The sequence below is a fragment of the Chelonia mydas genome, chromosome 8 (assembly GCF_015237465.2).
Source record: "Chelonia mydas isolate rCheMyd1 chromosome 8, rCheMyd1.pri.v2, whole genome shotgun sequence".
Classification (NCBI taxonomy): domain Eukaryota; kingdom Metazoa; phylum Chordata; order Testudines; family Cheloniidae; genus Chelonia; species Chelonia mydas.
In genome coordinates, this window is record NC_057854.1 from 43,384,804 (window position 1) to 43,399,146 (window position 14,343).

The 14,343-nt window shown below is 44.3% G+C and overlaps 1 long non-coding RNA gene across 1 annotated transcript; it reads left to right on the plus strand.

Moving 5' to 3' along the window:
• Positions 1 to 6,496: 6,496 nt before the first annotated feature.
• LOC122461495 lies at positions 6,497 to 10,217 on the plus strand. Its single transcript, XR_006283426.1, has 2 exons — positions 6,497 to 6,757; positions 9,048 to 10,217. It is a non-coding gene; the product is annotated as an uncharacterized LOC122461495 (long non-coding RNA).
• Positions 10,218 to 14,343: the final 4,126 nt, after the last annotated feature.

The following is a 14,343-nucleotide window of genomic DNA, read 5'->3' on the forward strand; positions in this document are numbered from 1 at the left end:
TGAAAGCTTAAATCAACTTACCAGTGAGGGAAGTAGAAACAATGGCCATTCTCCCCAGGTAAGACATTCCTTTTACTCCCATGGTCCCCGTGCTCTTTGCTAAAAGAGTGAATTAGGAAACCCTCACTTACTTTCTCTATGCCACTCACTTTTTTGTACCTGTATCTTAGCTCCTCTTATTTTCTTCTCTTAATTAACTAGTTGCAGTCTTTTTCTGTGAGGGGGGCGGGGGTGTCTACACTCCAGTTGGACACCTATGGCTGGCCAGTGCCAGCTGACTTGGGCTTGTGGGACTTGGGCTAAGGGGCTGTTTAATTGTAGTGTAAACTGACCCACCAAGGTATTTACTCCTTTCAAAATACTGAATTAAATAAGTTCAGTTTGTTATATTCTGTCCATTTCTCTCTCCTCCCATAGAGCATGAGGATATTCTGCTGTTTAGTTTAAGGAGGGAGGCCATACTGCTTTATAGGTTCAGTTTTGTTTGATAAGAGAATCTAACTCTCGAATTCCATCACATCCCATATACCGCAGAGTCAGCCAAAAGAGGAGACTCAGATTTTTTGAGCTTACTTTACTATGTCTCAATGCAGAAAATACCATTTTTAGCAAATTGTGGCCAGACTTTCCTTGGTCAATCTTAACTTCCAAAGATGACATGTCAGTCAGCCAGTGTGTGTTACTGAGACATTACCTGGGCTACCAGCTTCCCAAGACCCACATGCAGTTTATTCAGAGGAACAACAGTAATAAATTTAATTTAATTTATTTATTAATTTAATAAATGCCTGTCAGTGGTAAAGCCAGATAAAGTTAATCAGTTTCTTAGGGGAAACCTATTACCCATTTCATGGTACACACAGAACATTTTGACATTTGCCTTAATATTTGGCAAGTCAATACACTTGATACATTTCAGGTGCAGTCATTCCAGACCAAACTGCTTCACTATCCTGTCTGCACAGCCTCTCCCCAACTTTTTTTGGCAATGGGAGAGTCCGGATTGGAGGGGAGGGGAGGCGGGGGGAAGCAGGGCAGGGGTTATTTTCTTTTCTAAACAGTGTGTCTGATTTGGCAGCTCAGAGATTGCACAAGGCCCTGCTGTAGTAAAGCCAGAGTGTATGGGGTACATTTCTCAACCTTTGCATGGAAGCTACTGTGCAAGCTAGAGGATTCCAGAATGAGCTCCTCTTATCTCATCCAAAATCCTTTGTTCACTTCTTGCCTGAGGACTGTGCTGCATTATAGCTTATTTAATGCTTGTTTTGCTTTGTTTGTTTGCATCATACACAAAGCTCAGTGCTTATACGTAACACGGGTGGGGGAAAGCACTGTCTGGATTCCATGGTCAGAAGGGACCTTTGTGATCATCTTTTGTATAAAACAGGCCATAGGACCTCCCCAGAACAACTTCTTTTGAACTAGAGCAGATCTTTAAAAAACATCCAATCTTGATTTTTAAAATTGCCAGTGACGGAGAATCCACCATGACAAACTCTTCCAATGGTGAGTTTGAGTAACAGCCGTGTTAGTCTGTATTCGCAAAAAGAAAAGGAGTACTTGTGGCACCTTAGAGACTAACCAATTTATTTGGGCATAAGCTTTCGTGAGCTACAGCACACTTCATCCGATGAAGTGAGCTGTAGCTCACGAAAGCTTATGCTCAAATAAATTGGGTTAGTCTCTAAGGTGCCACAAGTACTCCTTTTCTTCTTCCAATGGTGAGTTATCCTCACTTGTTAAAAAGTTATACCTTATTTCCAGCAGGGGGCAGTGCTGTCACAGCAAAGGACACCAATTGTGCTTTCACTTCGCTGGAATTAGTTCACCATCCATTACCCTTTTGGGAAGGAAGTTACTCCTGGCACACTGTAGATTTGAGGGGGCACAGGGAAGTAAAACTGATCACACTTAATGAGGGACTCCTGTACAAGCTAAGAGGCTTCCGTCTACTGTATAATTTGTTTCATTTACCAACATCCTGAGCTGTAGTCTCTCTTGTTAGATAGAGTCCTGCTCTAGTATCAGATCTTCTCCCCAGGTGGGTACTTAGACCATGATCAAATGGCCTCTTGTTTTTGATCAGCTAAGCAAATCTCCTTTAGTCTTGACTTTAACACACATTTCCCAGACCATGAGTCATTCTTGTGGCTCTTCTCTGAACTTTCTTCCAATTTTTTCAACGTTGTTCCTAAGTGTTGAAAGACCTGAACATAGGGTTCCAATAATGTTCTCACCATAGCCATATGCAGAAGTAATATTTTGATGTTGCCCTATTTATATATCCCAGGATTGAGTTAATCCTCCTTGCCACAGCATCACCCGGGGAGCTCACAATGACTTGTTTGTCCACTGTGACCCCTAAATCCTTTTCAGAGTTACTGCTTTCCAGAATGCAGTCCCTCACTTTGTAAGTAGATCCTGTGCTCTTTGTTCCTGAATGTATGAGCTTGCATTTGGGTGTATGAAGATTAGGGCTGTCGATTAATCGCAGTTAACTCACACGATTAACTAAAAAAAAAATTAATCACGATTAATCGCAGTTTTAAGTGCACTATTAAACAATAGAATACCAACTGAAATTTATTTTTGGATGTTCTTCTACATTTTCAAATATATCTCTCAATTACAACACAGCATACAAACTTGACAGTGCTCACTTTATTTTTTTTTTCAAATATTTGCATTGTAAAAATGGCAAACAAAAGAAATAGTATTTTTCAATTCACCTCATACAAATACTGTAGTACAATATCTTTATTGTGGAGGTGCAACTTACAAATGTAGATTTTTGTTGTTGTTGTTACATAACTGCACTCAAAAACAAAACAATGTAAAACTTTATAGCCTACAAGTCCACTCAGTCAACTAAAGTTTTAAGGTTTAAGAATTTGAAGTGCCTTCCAAAATCTGAGAGACAAGGCGTGGAGCATGCTTTCAGAAGTCTTAAAAGAGCAACACTGCGATGCAGAAACTACAGAACCCGAACCACCAAAAAAGAAAACCAATCTGCTGCTGGTGGCATCTGACTCAGATGACTAAAATGAACATATCGGTCTGCGCTGCTTTGGATGGTTTTCGAGCAGAACCTGTTATTAGCATGGAAGTATATTCTCTGGAATGGTGGCTGAAGCATGAAGGGGCATACAAATGTTTAGCATAGCTGGCACGTAAATACCTTGCAATGCCGGCTACAAAAGTGCCATGCAAACTCCTATTCTCACTTTCAGGTGACGTAAATAAGAATCAGGCAGCATTATCTCCCATTAATGTAAACAAACTTGTTTGTCTTGGCGATTGGCTGAACACAAAGTAGGACTGAGTAGACTTTGTTTTATTTTTGAATGCAGGTTTTTTTTTTTTTTTTTTTTTACATAATTCTACATTTGTAAATTCAACTTTCATGATAGAGATTGCACTAGAGTACTTGCAATGGGGGAATTGAAAAATACTGTTTTTACAATGCAAATATTTGTAATCAAAAATAAATATAAAGTGAGAACTGTACACTTTGTATTCTGTGTTGTAATTGAAATCAATATATTTGAAAATGTAGAAAACATCCAAAAATATTAAATAAATGGTATTCTATTGTTTAATCATGCAATTAATTGCAATTTAATTTTTTAATTGCTTGACAGCCCTAATTAAGATGCATGTTATTTGACTGTGCCCAGTGTACCAAGTAATTCAGCTGGCTCTGTGTCAGCCACTTCCCCCCTTATTTAGCACCCCACCAATCTGACAACATACAAATTTATCAGCAATACTTGGTTTTCTTCCAGATCATTGAAAAATTGGGCTAAGAACCAATCCCTGCAGGTCACCACTAGAAATACACCCATATGTTTTCAGATCCATCAGTTAGCTAGATACTATTTCTGTAAAGAGCGCATATTCTTAGGGGTTTTCCCCCCAATACCTTTTGGATTACAGGAAACCCCTAAAATAGCAGAAAAATAGTCCCCTTAGTGAGTCTCTTCCTGTGTTATCTCAGCATCACCTTTCCTGTCATGTGTTTCTTAGAGTAATGCTTTTGTAATATCAATACTGTAGACATTCAATGTTTTGCCTCTTGCATCAGCCTTCATTTGCAGCTCCTTTCTTTGCCTTTGTGATTTAAATTTCTCATTTAATGATTTTTCCCATCTTGTTTTCCGTTCCTTCCCACTGGATTCTTCCATGTCCGTTTTCTGTCAGATTTTGAACATCATCCGAGCAGCATCAGTTTTTCTTTGTGTATCAGCAAGGCCAGGAGAAACACCTCTGCCAGTGCTGTTCCATAGATCTGGCACGCCCTCTTTGATGTGTTGACCTTCCAAGAGTCCTGTATGATAGCACTTACCACAAAATGCTCCACAAAAGCTGTGGCAGTATTCTACTGTGAACCAGTTAATCCCTCTTCTGCTGCTCTTAGTGTCCCCAGCCATGCCAGAAGCATCCTATCAGTGATGGCCCCTGCCAATCACTACCACCACCGTCAGCTCAAGAAGGTCCTGGAACTTCTTAATCCAGGCATATGTTCTTCTCTCAGCCTTCAGCCACCATCCACGTTTTCCTTTCCACTTCACCATTTGTATATTTAGGTCAAACTATCTGTTGCTCCACCACCCCAACCACAACCCTCCCATCAAGTTGCCATCTCTGCTTGGCCTTCCAACACAGAAGCAGAGGGTGGCCTGCTGTCATGCACCTTCTCTGCAAAGCTGTACAGGCTGAGGTTTTGGTTCAGACAGCTGCTCGCAATGAAACAGGAAAGAACTGAACCGAAAGCAAAGATGAGGAAGTGGAAGCTCATGCCAACCGCAAAAGTCAGTGTGTCCCCTAGATGCCCCGCGCTGCATACCCCATTTAGAAGAGCTGTGGGGGTGATGACAAGCTGTGGTTTGTTGACACATCAGCAAAAGGTGTTGCTCCTCTGCCATCTCAAAGACTTGTCCTGCAGTTGTAGAAGCAGTGCATCGATGAGTTTTACAAACCTCATCAGCCCTACAGTTTATGGTAAGAAGCATATCTCCTTCTGATATTAGAACAGGCCTCTGGCCCAGCTACTGTTCTGGAACCTCAAGTCACCACCCACTCTTTTCTGGGTACCAACTGCCCCCAACCCAGCTGCCAAATCCTGTAGCTTCTCCTTTCCCCCACATGCAGCTGTGCACTGTCATTACAGAACCTGCAGTGCACTGACTACCTTAAGGGGGAAGGAGTGTAAAAAAGTCAGTTGAATACCCAACGGGCGGGGCCTGCTGGGATGACTGCATTAAATATGAAAGTGAATAATGCAATCAACGCAGCCCCCATTTTGGGATGTATGTGAAACTGCTGCAGAATTTAGGCTCAGATTCCCCTATAGAGATTAGTGGGCCTTGGGTCCAAGTGGACTATGGGCATTGGAACTGGAGGATCCTATGCACAGCTGTGTCTCTGGGTGCTTTCTGAAGGAGACAGTTTGGTAAGTGCCCAGCAGTAGCCTCTGCCAGGCACAAGGAAAAGCAAGAGAGAAGGTGTCATAGAGTTTAGGCCAAAATGGACCATTCAATCGTCAGGTATGACCGGCATAACACAGGCCAGAGAATTCCACTCAAATACCCCTACACTGAGCCCAACAACTTCAGCTAAATCAAAGCATTTCAGTCCATAGAAAAAAAACAAGGAGTACTTGTGGCACCTTAGAGACTAACAAATGTATTTGGGCATAAGCTTTCATGGGCTAAAAGCCACTTCATCGGATGCATGCAGTGGAAAATACAGTAGGAAGATATATATATCTATACACACAGAGAACATGAAAAAATGGGTGTTGCCATACCAACTGTAACAAGACCAGTTAATTAAGGTGGGCTATTAGCGGGAGAGAAAAAACCTTTTGTAGTGATAATCAGGATGGCCCATTTCAAACAGTTGACAAGAAGGTGTGAGTAACAGTAGGGGGAAAAGAATTCCAGTTCTGGTTTTTGGCACATGATGGCATACAATGTCCCTCTGCCATGTACATTGGCCAAACTGGACAATCTCTATGCAAAAGAATAAATGGACACAAATCAGACGTCAAGAATTATAACATTCAAAAACCAGTCGGAGAACACTTCAATCTCCCTGGTCACTCAATTTCAGACCTAAAAGTCACAATTCTCCAACAAAAAAACTTCAAAAACAGACTCCAATGAGAAACTGCAGAATTGGAATTAATTTGCAAACTGGACACCATTAAATTAGGCTTGAATAAAAGCTGGGAGTGGATGGGTCATTGCACAAAGTAAAACTATTTCCCCATGCTAATTTTTCCCCCTACTGTTACTCACACCTTCTTGTCAACTGTTTGAAATGGGCCATCCTGATTATAACTACAAAAGGTTTTTTTCTCCTGCTGATAATGGCTCACCTTAATTAATTGGTCTCGTTACAGTTGGTATGGCAACACCCATTTTTTCATGTTCTCTGTGCATATATATCTTCCTATTGTATTTTCCACTGCATGCATCTGATGAAGTGGGTTTTAGCCCATGAAAGCTTATGCCCAAATAAATGTGTTAGTCTCTAAGGTGCCACAAGTACTCCTTGTGGTTTTTTGTTTGTTTGTTTGTTTGTTTGTTTTTTTTGCTGATACAGACTAACACTGCGACCATTCTGAAATCAGTCCACAGACTAAACTGTTGTGGCCACAGGCGGAGAAAAGGAGAGACCAAGGTGCTCCAATGCCTGAAGCACCTGCCATGGCAGGGAATTGATTAGGTGGGATATGCCCAGATCCTAGCAGGTGAGTTGTGCTGCAGAGGAAGGTGGAAAATCCCTAATGTCCCTTCCAATGTGACCTGGGGAGAAATTCCTTCCTGACCCCAAATACGATGGGAAAAGTGGGGAGAACGGGGAGGATGGCCAGTTGTAGGGGAAGGATGAATTTAATTTCTAAACTCCCTGGTTTGCTCTGGGTAGGTGGCTGAGAGCAGCTGCTGCTGGAATTGTGTGCTGTGTATTTTTAAGCTCGGTGCAGTGTGCCTGGAGTGGATGGTAGGTACCCTTTCCCAGCTGGCTCATACAGGCTACCAAACTACTGTGGGTGGGGCATCCCAAGGGAGGAACAGTGGTGTTAATTTTTGCTGCTGGCAGAGTCCTCCAGACCACAGAGCAAGCCAGAGCTCATTGCCCAACCGCTGTGTCTTGCTGCTACCTGGTCCACAGCCCCTGCTCAGACAAGCGGGGCAGGACGTGGGGATACTAGAGTTCATTTCTGGTGGAGGGGGGAAGCTTGTCCCATCTGGATTCCCTCCACCCATCCTCCATTCCCCTATTTGCTTGGTCCTACAGCCACTACCCTGACGGAGGCAGCTTCAAGGACTTCCCAGCTCCTGTTGCTGCCATGCTCTCATGCTGTAATCCCCATCACAATTTGAATCAACTATTTGTCTGGGTCTGCAGGGAGCCCTGAGGTATGTCTACACTGCGGCAGGGAGTGTGCCTACCAGCCCGGGTAAACAGACTCACATTAGCTCAGCTTGAGCTAACGTGCTAAAAATAGCAGTGTTGATGCTGTGGCTTGGGCAGTCGCTCAGGCAAGTCACCTGAGCTCCAACCCAGCAGGCTAGGTGGGCTTAAGAGTCTGAGCTGCAATGTCCACACTGCTATTTTTAGCGCGTTAGCTCGAGCCCAGCTTGTGTGAGTCTGTCCACATGGGGTCTGATGCTTGCTCCCTGGTGCAATGTAGACGTAACCTCGGTATCCTTGAATTGATTTTGGCAGAAGAGAAGCTTGGGCAGAGAGTAGGAAAGGGGAGATGCAAACAGGAGCTGACTTACACAGATCTTTGAAGGTAAAGAGGAGCAGCAGCTTATGCGCTGCTCACATCCAGCTAATGTGAGTTTGGTTGGGACCACTAGTAAACAGTGAAAAGGCCAAGCCAGTCATGGGCTAGGCTGCTTGATAGCAGCTGGAGATTGTGCTAATTTAGGCTTGGGAGGGAAGAGAGGGAGCCCTTGCAGTTTGGGGAACCAGCCCCAGCCACAACTACACTTTCAGAGGGTACCCCTTGAGTGAAAATCCATCTCTAACCTTATTGGCTGAACAGCTTTCCTGAACAGAACTGCCCAGTTTTGCGCCACTCCATGTGAGACATTTTATGCAAGCTAACAAGTCAGTTTGCAAGGGACCTTAAGCTCAAAGGGAATGCATCATGCCACAAGCAGTAGCAGGGGTTGGACATAGCGCTGCACAGAACCTGGCAGCTGTCACTGGGAGGCTGTCAGGGACGGGAACTGAAGGCATGACTGGGTACTGGCTACAGGTGTTGGGGTGAAGCTGCTGGGGGAAGCTGGGTGCTGGGGGAAAGCTGAGGGCCATATGGCAGCTGTCAAGGGAAGCTGGATGCTGGCGGGGACTGGCTGGGATTAAGATGGGATGGGCTGGACCTCTCCCCACTGCTTGTTGTAGCTCCTTCCCAGCTGTGATGCAATAGGGGAGCAGGCACGACAGTGGGCTCTTGTGGCTGTGAGCTGCAGTTGCAGCCATTTGTGTAGCTCCGCTAATACTCGGCCTCTCTGCTGGGCTGCAGGAACAGGTGACAAATGTGCGAGTATCACAGAGATGTGCAATATGTGGCAGCCCTGCTTGAGGACTTGTCTACAGGGGGAGGGTCAGGCAAGTTAAGACAGTTAAAGCTGTGAAGTTAATGCATGTAACTGAAAGTGCAGTAAAACCCCTGTCTGGATGCTCTCATTCAGAAGTACCATAGTCATCCTCAAAGGAGGATTAAGCTACAACCAGCTAAATCCACTTTACTTATGAAAAAGAGAATCTTGACAAGGATTTAATGCACATTAGCTTCACAGCTTTTTTTGACTCATCTCAACTTTCCTGACTGTCCTGCTGTAGACGAGCTTTGAGCGGCATTGTACCAAGTGTACCATTTCCTAACTAAGCACTAGGCTGTTTTACACTGCCAGTGAATTGCCCTGTGGCATGCAGAAAGTCACCCTGTCTACATGTTTTAGTTCTCCATACATCTGTCTGTTCACCTGCAGAGTGGATGTAAGGACAATGCTTTACCTTTACAGGTGTTTGTTTTGACTTGAATGGGAGCTGGCTCAGACCCTTACTCACCTTTATCATGCAAGATGTTGACTTGACTTTTCAAACACTCGTTGCTTTGTCAAATTGAAACCAATTTTCTCCAGACCAAGGCTATGATGACTACTTCCATGCCCAATTGCTTACTTGCAGACTTCAGCCATTTTGCTATCGCTATGATTTTTTCATCAAAGATTGTTTTCACAACAGAGAATGCATATATCCCCCCCCACTCGTAAAATGGATGCTCAAACTTTCTAAGAATATTCACCTACTATGGATTTTGCACTTGACATTTTTCATCTCAGGATCCCAGAGTGCTTTACAAATATTAAAAAGGTGGGTTTTTAAAATTGTGTTTCCTGAGGAATTCTTATTGGGTCTTTGCTTTTGCCCGTTAGTAAATTAGAATTACAACAGCAGTGATGAGTGCTTAGTGCATACCTGAAATAATCCATAGTCACATGACTGAATAATCTCACAATATGAATAGCCGGACTAGTGCACAGCCCTAGATCTTAGTTTCTGAGGCTCATTGAGTATTTAGCTTTGCTTCCACTCAGAGTTCAAAGGGGCCAACTCTGATGGGGGACAGAAATGGGTGCCCGCCAGTGCAGAGGGAGGAGGATGGCATACTTTGAAATGCAAGAAATTGAAGCTGTTTCCCAATTTAAATATTCTACCCCATCGCTTATTTCTCAGTCTGTGAGATGAGCCTTCTGGAGCATTGCAGTATGAGCAATGCCATAAGCACAGCATTCCTCATGGTAGTTTTGATTGGCTGGTGCCAGGAATGGGGAAGGGAAGGAACAGTATGATAGGGTTCACTGTATTTAGTGGGAGTTTGAAAGAATTGACCCAATTGTCTCTGGCCTCAAGGATGGGGTCGGGGTGTCGCTGGGCACGCTCCTTGGTTGAAGCAGGAATGAAATTGCTGGAGATTCTGTGTCAGTTAGTACTTTTCTCAAAAGCCACAACATATTTCTGAAAACTCAACTTCCCCATTTGGCTGGTAAAATGGTGCATATTGCAGCTGCATCTGGCTTGTGGGGTGAGGTGCTGGGATGACTTGCCCTTTACCCCATCCCACTGCAGAGGGCAGGGAAGCTGAGCAATGCTGAAACTTGAGCTTGTGTGGAGGGATTTGTTTTGATGTTGAAAGAAAAAAATACATTGGGGCTTTTCACTGTTTACTGAGAACATTTTTGTACTAGCACTGGCGTGACCTTTCGGAAATGAGGATGTCTATTTTCTGCAGCCTGAAATACAGACTCTTCAAATGATAGGGCGTTCGACTTCTGTGGCTAGAAGTTGGCAGCAGGCAATAGGCAGCTGACTTCAGAGAAACAAAAAGTCACTACCACGTTAGCCCTGCTGAAATCCAGTCTCTCTTGCTGCAACAGAACAGAGCTGTTGCAGCAAAAGTGAGATCTGAACAATTGCCAGAAGAATTTCTGTTGTGCACTGAGGGATGGGGAATCACCATACATGCTGTGATGGTTTGGAGCTCTGCCAGAGTGGAAGAAGGCTTAATCCTCATCACTATCTTTAGCCCCCTAAACTCACTTCTGATCACCATGACTGAGGAGCCTCCACTTCATCTGTCAGACCTCAGCCCTTCAAGTGACGCCTCATAGTGTAAGACTCCACAGTCTGTGCCCCTTTGATGGAGAATCCTGAGCAGAGTAGGTTCCAGCTACCCTTCCTTCATGGCCACCTCCTCTGGGGGAGGAAGGTTGGTTGTTTTGCATGCCATTTCCATACAGGCTAAATACAAATAGACTTTAGATAACAGCATGAATAGTATCTCTACTTTTATTTGTAGAGAGGTTAGGTAGGGACATCCTTCCTGTCAGTGAGCCAGCCTCTTCCCTCCATGCAGTTATCCTTCCCATTTCCCCACCACCCAAGGGCAACAGGTTTGATGGCTAAGGCTTGAGAGAAATAGTTATCCTGTCAGGCATACAGAATCAGGTTCAGTGATGTGAAGTGCACCACTGGAGGCGGGGGAGCTTAATAGTTTCCAGTCTCTCTACATTAGTGGTTGTCAAGACAGTAACTGCTGCACCCTCTAGCTTCTAGCATCCTTGTACCTCCACAGCCAGTCTCCTCAGGAGCTAGCATTCCAAATGACTGAACACATCTGCACCGGCAGGCCCTGAAAGAGTTAACACTGGAGGTTTCTGAATACTTAGAAGTAGTACTAACTCTGCTGTCATATCTGTGTTGTCACCAGTTAAACACTTACGCTGAGTGTAACCACATGTACCTGTTTTGCACTCACTACTGCTACCTGGCCATAGCACCTCATTCAAAGGAGGGTCTGGTTTGCTGGTCAGTAGTCCATAGCTGCAGGTATTAGACCCAGGCAAGCTCAGTCTTTGAAGCAACTGATTCCACATTTCATCAGTAGGTTCTTCTTACTAGAATTTCTGCTCTCTTGAATATGCATGTGACCTAGGACATCTGTCATAATATTCTCTGTGGCTCTGAATTTACACAGTTAGTCGCACCCTACAGGGAGGTTTGGTAAATTAGAACAAAATCCATGTATGTTTGTGGTAGATAAGCACGAAGAACCCCAACCATGTGCTCAAATGGTTTTGAAAGCTTCAGATTTGGCATGTAGCTCTTCCTCAGTGGGGATGGGCACTGTGAGGAAAGTTAAAAGACAAAATGTAATTTATTTTCACACAATCCTTGACTAAGTGCCTGTCATAAATATAAAGGGAAGGGTAAACACCTTTAAAATTCCTCCTGGCCAGAGGAAAAACCCTTTCACCTGTAAAGGGTTAAGAAGCTAGGATAACCTCGCTGGCACCTGACCAAAATGACCAATGAGGAGACAAGATACTTTCAAAACTGGAGCGGGGGAGAAACAAAGGGTCTGTGTCTGTCTGTGTGATGCTTTTGCCGGGGACAAAACAGGAATGGAGTCTTAGAACTTAGTAAGTAATCTAGCTAGATATGCGTTAGATTACGATTTCTTTAAATGGCTGAGGAAATAAGCTGTGCTGAATGGAATGGATATTCCTGTTTTTGTGTCTTTTTGTAACTTAAGGTTTTGCCTAGAGGGATTCTCTGTTTTGAATCTAATTACCCTGTAAGGTATTTACCATCCTGATTTTACAGAGGTGATTCTTTTTACTTTTACTTCTACTAAAATTCTTCTTTTAAGAAACTGATTGTTTTTTCATTGTTCTTAAGATCCAAGGGTTTGGGTCTGTGGTCACCTATGCAAATTGATGAGGATTTTTATCAAGCCTTCCCCAGGAAGTGGGGTGCAAAGGTTGGGAGGATTTTGGGGGGAAAGACGTTTCCAAACAACTCTTTCCCAGTAACCGGTTAGACGTTTGTTGGTGGCAGCGAAAGTCCAAGGGCAAAAGGTAAAATAGTTTGTACCTTAGGGAAGTTTTAACCTAAGCTGGTAAAAGTAAGCAGGTCCCCACATCTGTACCCTAGCGTTCAGAGTGGGGAAGGAACCTTGATATAAACCCTTGACTAGGTGCCAAATCAGCTTCCTCATATAGCCAGCTATTCCCAAACTCCTGATCTCTCCCATCCAACAGAGGGGATCAGTAGACATCTGGAGAGAACTACAGACCTCGTGTCCTACAGGTCACTTTTACATTACTTACAAATGAGTACCGTCTCCTCTGTGTACTGTATTTGCAATAGAGGATACAAATCCCGCATGAGACGGGAGCAACTAAACTCACTTGTGCCAAGGGAGTTGGCTGATATGGCCTCTGACTCAGGCAAAGTTGTCCTGAGTTCTCTTTACTGCCAGGCTCTCAGTGCTGGAGAGACCCAAGGAGTTGTCCTATGGCTGGGGTTGAGCACTCAAGCTCAAGGCCCAACTGGAAAATGAAGAAGCTTCACTTCTGCATTCCTCTGCCCTCAAGCAGGAGGGTTAGAGGAAGGAAAGCTGAGGTGGTTCTGGAAGTGAGGGATTGTGATGTTAAAGAAAGAGGAAGCAATACAAATACAGCCCAGGGCTGCAACTGATTCCTTCTGAGCAATGGTTCAGGTCCTCACTGCAGATGGATATAAGTGGAGCTCCTTTGGATCTGGGACAAGGTTGGTCTGGGCACCATCTGTGAAGGGCTGTCAGAACTCCATTCAATAGGATGATGTTCTCCTTCAGGAATGACAGAGACAAGTATACATTCTTCTCTAAAGCCATCCTACTCCTGCAGAGGCATTGCCCAGTCAGTGCTTAACCAAGGAGTGACTCTCTGGCGAAGGACAGCATGTCTCCTCAAAACAGGAGCATGTGCTCATGCACCCTGTTGTTGCTCTCATTTCCCCGGGGAAATGCTGTGAGGAGAAGAGGGTCAGTGAGTTTTTTTGCAGAGGAGCAGGACTCAGAGTATGCTCTCTGCAGTTCCTCTCTCAGGGAACAGGATTCTACAGCACAAACTGTCTTCTCTGCCTGGAATCTGATCAACCATTCCAGTCTATGGAAGTTTTGCCTGCTGAGAGAGGAGGTTCAGGGCTCTGATGATGTGCTGGCTGGTTGGTTCTTTTGTTTTGTCCCTTTCCCCAGGAAGTTCCTCAGCCTAGTGTGTTACATGAGGAGTTTTTACTGGTTTCTTGACTCCTTGCAAGTCTTTTGAAATTATTCTACATCTGAGTGATCTCCATTATGCACATGTTCTCCTGAGATCTGAAGCAGTGTTCTCTGCCAGAGCCAGCTGCTACACCAGATCTGCCCATCCAACAGGTGATGCCACAACGCCACCCTGACCTATGAATCCTGACTTCTCATGCACATTCAGCTAGTATGAGGTAATGGGCCTTACTTTCCAGTAGATTATATGTGCCCACAATTCAGAGATGCACTACCCTCACCCAATGAGCTCAGAAAAGGAACCTCTTTGTCCCTTTTTACTCTTCTGCCTTCTGGTGGTCTTTTTAGTATTACTTAAATAGCTAGTACTTAGGATAAAGTTTTGCTGCACCATTGTGCACTTCAAGGCCCATTTGGCTGTGTCAGTTGGTTCCCTTGTCTACCCTGCTTTGTTGTACTTTTTGGTAGGCTAAAATGCTTGGGCAATGGTAATCTAGCAGTAGGTAGGTGCTTGCGTACACCAACTGTTCACCACAAGGCTCAGAAGGAACAGGACTATTGGCTGGATCTGTTCCTTGCTGAAGAGGCACTGAAGACCAATAGTTAAAGTTTGAATATGCAGGTTGTCTGCAGTGGTGGTACGGCGTATGGATGGAGGTACACCACTTGCCGGTACACCACTGACTGTACTGGTTTCCCCAGACTGGCGA